The 6,234-nt window shown below is 46.3% G+C and overlaps 1 pseudogene; it reads right to left on the reverse strand.

Annotated features, from left to right (window-relative positions):
• Positions 1–3,213: 3,213 nt before the first annotated feature.
• LOC105480066 (EKC/KEOPS complex subunit TPRKB pseudogene) lies at positions 3,214–4,562 on the reverse strand (annotated as a pseudogene).
• Positions 4,563–6,234: the final 1,672 nt, after the last annotated feature.

Below are 6,234 nucleotides of genomic sequence, written 5' to 3' on the forward strand. Positions count from 1 at the left end.
CTAGGTGACAGAGTGAGACTCCATCTCAGAAAAAAGAAAGATCAAATCTGTCTCTGATTTTACAATTGAGGGGACCAAGACTAGGTTAAATGGCTTCCTCAAAGTCACACCAACTGCACCGAAGCTCTGAGTTCAGGACACCACCCTCCATCTCAAAGTCTGGGAAGCTGTGAAGGGCTTGTCACTGGCAAACAGTGGTTTGTTTCTCCTTGAACAGGATGTGGCAAGAAATTGTTAAGAGAGGGAGGAGAAGGGAAGGAGAGGAAGGGGAGAGCCTTTTTAGCTGAAAATATGGGCTGTTTTTGAGTTGATTAAATAACTACCACTCCCAAACTTCTCTCAGTTTCTATGAGCCTAAAGTAAGCAATTCTGGGAATGAGTTTTAGGTCATTCTTGGATTTCAGCTTTCAGTTACAGGAAGCAACCTGTCTAGGGAACTGCCAGTGGCTGCTTTCTCCAATGCTTCATTTTATTTGCAAGGTCCTTCTGTTCAGAGTTTGGCCTTCTCCTATGGAAAAATGCTCTATGGGAAGTTCCCGACCCTCACACCAGTCAGGGAAACAGCTTCCATGGAAGGCATGCCCCAGGGCCCCTGGGGTCCATACCTGGTTCCATTTCAAGGACCATAAATGGGAGACCCACCAATCACTAAGGACCTGGAGATGATTTTATCTTCCAGGCTGAAACTGCCTTAGAAAGATGATGACAGTGAGGCAAGTCTAGCATGGCTGACTCCATCTTGCTTCCAGTCTCACAGGCTGACTCTCTTTGCTCACACCTTGACATAGGCCAAGTTAACCATGGGAGGAATTTAGTTTATAGTTTAAGTTGGAAGCAAGAATGATAATAGTCCCTCCCTCAAAGTAACCCCTTCTTTGCTCGGGGACCAAAAACTAATAAAGGCAATGAGATTAAAATTATGGGAGGGTCCTGAACTCTGCTAAAATGTAGGAATAGTTTCTATAATCCCTTACTGCTCAGGAGTCCTGTGGCCAGAAGCCACAAGATTTGTGACTTCTCCAATTGCTCCTATAGGTAACACCACTGGTGTAGTACCTCAGATTGGTCTTTTGAGATATTTTTCAGATATTTGCATTCTGGCAACCGACTGGCCCCAAACAGGATCGTGACTCATGACTCAACCAGTCCTGTGGCCATCAGCCAGAGGCAGACTCCGTGAACAAGAACCATTTTTCCACACACTATGATTTCATCACCAACCAGTTAGCAGCACCCATTCCCTAGTCCCCAGCCCGCCATACTATCCTTGAAAAACCCTAACCCCAAGTCTTCTGGGAGATGGATTTGAGTGACAGCTCCAGTTCTTTCATGTGGCCAGCCTCAAGTCAGTTCAACTCTTGCCTTTGCTCTGTCGCCAAGGCTGGAGTACGGTGGTGTGATTTTGGCTCACTGCAACCTCTGCCTTCTGGGTTCAAGCAATTCTCCTTCCTCAGCCTGTCTAGTAACTGAGATTACAGGTGCAAGCCAGTATGCCTGGCTAATTTTTGTTTTTTTTTTTTTTTTTTTGAGACGGAGTCTTGCTCTGTAGCCCGGGCTGGAGTGCAGTGGCCGGATCTCAGCTCACTGCAAGCTCCGCCTCCCGGGTTTACGCCATTCTCCTGCCTCAGCCTCCGGAGTAGCTGGGACTACAGGCGCCCGCCACCTCGCCCGGCTAGTTTTTTTTTTATTTTTTTTTATTTTTAGTAGAGACGGGGTTTCACCGTGTTAGCCAGGATGGTCTCGATCTCCTGACCTCGTGATCCGCCCGTCTCGGCCTCCCAAAGTGCTGGGATTACAGGCTTGAGCCACCGCGCCCGGCAATTTTTGTATTTTTAGTAGAGACAGAGTTTTGCCATGTTGGCCAGGCTGGTCTCAAACTCCTGACCTCAATTGATCTGCCCACTTCAGCCTCCCAAAGTGCTGGGATTACAGGCGTGAGCCACCACACATGGCTTAAACTCTTTCTTTACTGCAAATACCACAGTCTTAGTGAACTGGTTTTGTCTGTAGCAGGCAGGAAGAACCCATCAGGCAATTTACAAGCCCAAGAACAAGGAAGGTAGCTGTGACTTCCCCTGGGGCCCTGCCCTCTGGGCTAGAACTAAGTGGGTCTATCATAACCCAGCTTCTCCACCCGACCTTGCTCCTTCAAGCTCTACTGCTTTCAAATCACAACTGCATGGTGCTTTTGCTCTGGATACAAGAGAGGAAGTGGACACACAAGAAGGGCCCTGGGCTGAGAGTCGCCTTGACTTCAGCTGTTGGCCTGGCTCTGGGTCAGATTTCACTTAGCCCCATGGGTTGCCAACTCCTCAGCTACAAGACAAACTGACCTTTGAAATGGCTTCTCAAGTCCCTCCTGGCTCTGGGATTTGAAGCCTGTTTTGTGCAGCTTGCTCACACTGTGCAAGATAATGAAAAGGCTGTTATAGTGCAGTCCTTGTTCTTGGTTCTTGCAGAGGCTTCAGAGACCTAGGTCAGTGATTCTCCAACTTCGGCATAGAATCATCTGGAGCGCTTGGAAAAACAGATTCATGGGCCCTATCCCACAGTGTATGATTTAGTAGGGTTGAGGTAGGGCCTGAGAGTTTGCATTTCTTCTTTTTTAAAAGTGTTTGCAATTTTTATTCCAATTACATAAAAATAAAATATATTTGAATAGAAGTAGAAGACTAGAAGGCACTAACAAATAATAGTAACAGTGGTTATCTTTTAAGATAATAAAAGAGGTGGGGCCAAGGCATGGCGGCTCATGCCTGTAATCCTAGTGCTTTAGGAGGCTGAGGTAGGAGGATCGCTTGAGGTCAGGAGTTTGAGACCAGTCTGGGCAACATAGTGAGATGCCATCACTACAAAAAATAAAAATAAAAATAAAATAACATTTTAATAAGCAACGGAAAATAAATTTGTTTTGTTTTTGAGATAGAGGCTTACTCTGTCACCCAGGCTGGAATGCAGTGGCACGATCTGGGCTCACTGCAACCTCCTCCTCCCGGGTTCAAGCAATTATCTCAAGTAGCTGTGATTACAGACGCGCCACCACTACACCCAGCTAATTTTTTGTATTTTTATAGAGATGGGGTTTCACCATGTTGCCCAGACTGGTCTTGAACGCCTGAGTTCAGGTGATCTGCCCACCTCGGTCTCCCAAAGTGCTGGGATTACAGGCCCAGTGTTTTCTTTAATGCTGAAAATTTCTGCTAATAATTCTTTTCACAAAACATCCTTTGTTGACATTCTACAAATACCATCCCACAATGTTCCCAGTATTTTCTTCTTGTGGAGGGAATTTATGTTTCTTTTTGACTTTTGTGATATTTATTATTTCAGGAAGATTTTTCAGAGAAACCTGCTGGCCTTCTACTTGAGATATTAGATATCCTTGATTTATTTGTTTTGCTCCCTCGTTAGTATAAACAATTAGAATTAAAGGGTCATTTGCTGAGATACCACATTTTTTCAATGCCTCTGAAATATTGCTATTTGGGGAAAGGTTGAAAATAATTTCAGTAGATAGAGCTCTTGACTTCATTTCTCCCAGTTTGTAGAAGCAAACTGCTTTCTTTGCGGCTGCAAATATCTCAAATGGATTGACAGTCACTGCAGGATGCATCAGTGAGCCATCAATGATACCTTCCATGGCTTTCTTTCTCAAGTTCCCCGCATTTTTTACATCTTTAAATAATATTAATAGAAGAGTTAGCCGGGCACGGTAACTCACTCCTGTAATCCCAGCAATTTGGGAGGCTGAGGCGGGTGGATCAACTGAGGTCAGGAGTTCGAGACCAGCCCTGCCAACATGGTGAAACCCCAGCTCCATTGAAAATACAAAAATTAGCCAGGCGGGGTGACACATGCCTGTGATCCCAGCTACTTGGTAGGCTGAGGCACGAGACTCACTTGAACCTGGGAGGCAGAGGTTGCAGTGAGCCGAGATCGGGCCACTGCATTCCAGCCTGGGTGACAGAGCAAGACTCTGTTTTAAAAAAAAAAAAAAAAAAGGCTGAGCACAGTGGCTCACGCCTGTAATCCCAGCACTTTGGGAGGTTGAGGCGGGTGGATCACCTGGGGTCAGGAGCTCGAGACCAGCCTGGCCAACATGGCGAAACCCCATTTCTACTAAAAATACAAAACCTAGCTGGGCATGGTGGCATGCGCCTGTAGTCCCAGCTACTCAGAAGGCTGAGGCAGGAAAGTTGCTTGAATCCAGGAGGCAGAGGTTGCAGTGAGCCGAGATGGTGCCACTGCACTCCAGCCTGGTGACAGAGTGAGACCCCGTCTCAAAAAAATAAAAGAAAAGAACGGTCACCCGTCTGGTCTCTGCTGCATCTCCTGCATGTCTTGTAAGTTCCCAGGTGATGCTGATGCTGCCAACTGGGGACCACCCTTTGAGAACCTTTGGCCTACAGCTAGAGGCACCAAGTATTCTCCAGTTCTTACAAGACATGCCAAGAGATTGGAACCCTACTCTGCCAGCAATAAGAAGGCTCCTACAGGCAGACACCTAACCCTATACCTGACGACAGATTCCGACATAACCTGTTTTCTAGGGTCGGTCTCATGGAGACCATTCAATGATAACCAATATTCACAGAGTGTGTTACAGTTTTCAGAGAGCTTTGCTTTACTTCATTTGTTTCTGCTCACAATTCTGTGATATGGATACCGTATCTTCATTTTTGGAGAAAAACAAGTCAAGTCAAGTCTTTGATGAATGTCGTGGTCAAGACTTTGATGAGTGTCATGCAGCTACAAAGAGGTGCAGTGGGGACCCAGGACTCCCCAGGTCTTTTGAGTCTTCCGTGATCTCTGTACTTTACCAAGCTGCACTTCCATCTACTCTTCTGGTTTATTGGAGCACTGGGTTTTTTGTTGTTGTTGTTTTGTTTTTATTGAGATGGAGTCTTGCTCTTTCACCCAGGCTGGAGTGCAGTGTCACCATCTCAGCTCACTGCAACCTCCACCTCCAGGTTCAAGTGATTCTCCTGCCTCAGCCTCCCAAGTAGCTGAGCTCACAGGCGTGTGCCACCACACCCAGCTAATTTTTTTATATTTTTAGTAGAGATGGGGTTTTACCATGTTGGCCAGGTTGGTCTTGAACTCCTGGACTCAAGTGATCTGCCCGCCTCAGCCTCCCAAAGTGCTGGGATTACAGACACGAACCACTGTGCCCAGGCTGTGGCACTGTTTCTTTTCTTTTCTTTTCTTTCTTTCTTTCTTTCTTTTTTTTTTTGGTTTTGTGAGACAGAGTTTCTTTCTTGTTGCTCAGGCTGGAGTGAAATGGCACAATCTCAGCTCACTGCAACCTCTACCTCCCAGGTTCAAGCAATTCTCCTGCGTCAGCCTCCCGAGTAGCTGGGATTACAGGCATGTGCCACCACGTCTGGCTAATTTTTGTATTTTTACTAGAGACGGGGTTTCACCATGTTGGCCAGGCTGGTCTCAAACTCCTGACCTCAGGTGATCCACCCCACCTCTGCCTCCCAAAGTGCTGAGATTACAGGTGTGAGCCACCGCGCCCAGCCCTGGGGCACTGTTTCAAACTAGAAAATTCCTTCTGGAGGTGCTAATTAGGGATCATTTTAACACGTGCAAAACTGTGTTATTCAGATTGCCATTTTTTCCTGGTTCCGTCGCAAAACCCAGTAGAAATCTGAGTTGGAAGCCCTTACTCCTGCATTAGAACATGGCATGGAAATGATCTGGTGAAACAGTGAATTAATTTTCATTGTGTTTCAGTCATTGTCGTCAGTAGTATCAGTTTTCCTGTACTGTCCAATGTGCTGGAGAAGGACTCTCTGCATAGGATTGTCCAAAGATAAATTTTGATACTTAGTTCTCAGTTTTGATTTTTCAAATCTCTGATCACTTTCTTTTTTCTTTTGTTCTTTTTTTTTATTTTTTGAGACAGAGTTTCGCTCTTATTGCCCAGCCTGGAATGCAATGGCGCAATCTCAGCTCACCTCAACCTCTACCTCCCAGCTGCTGCCTCAGCATCCCAAGTAGTTGGGATTTTAGGCATGCGCCACCACACCCAGCTAATGTTGTATTTTTAGTTGAGACACGGTTTCTTCATGTTGGTCAGGCTGGCCCTGAACTCCCGACCTCAGGTGATCCGCCTGCCTCGGCCTCCCAAAGTGCTGGGATTATAGGCTTTTTATTTTTTTAGAGATGGGGTCTCGCCCTGTTGCCCAGGCTGGTCTTGAACTCCTGGGATCCAGTGATCCACCCACT

Source organism: Macaca nemestrina, chromosome 9 (assembly GCF_043159975.1).
Source record: "Macaca nemestrina isolate mMacNem1 chromosome 9, mMacNem.hap1, whole genome shotgun sequence".
Taxonomy (NCBI): Eukaryota; Metazoa; Chordata; class Mammalia; order Primates; family Cercopithecidae; genus Macaca; species Macaca nemestrina.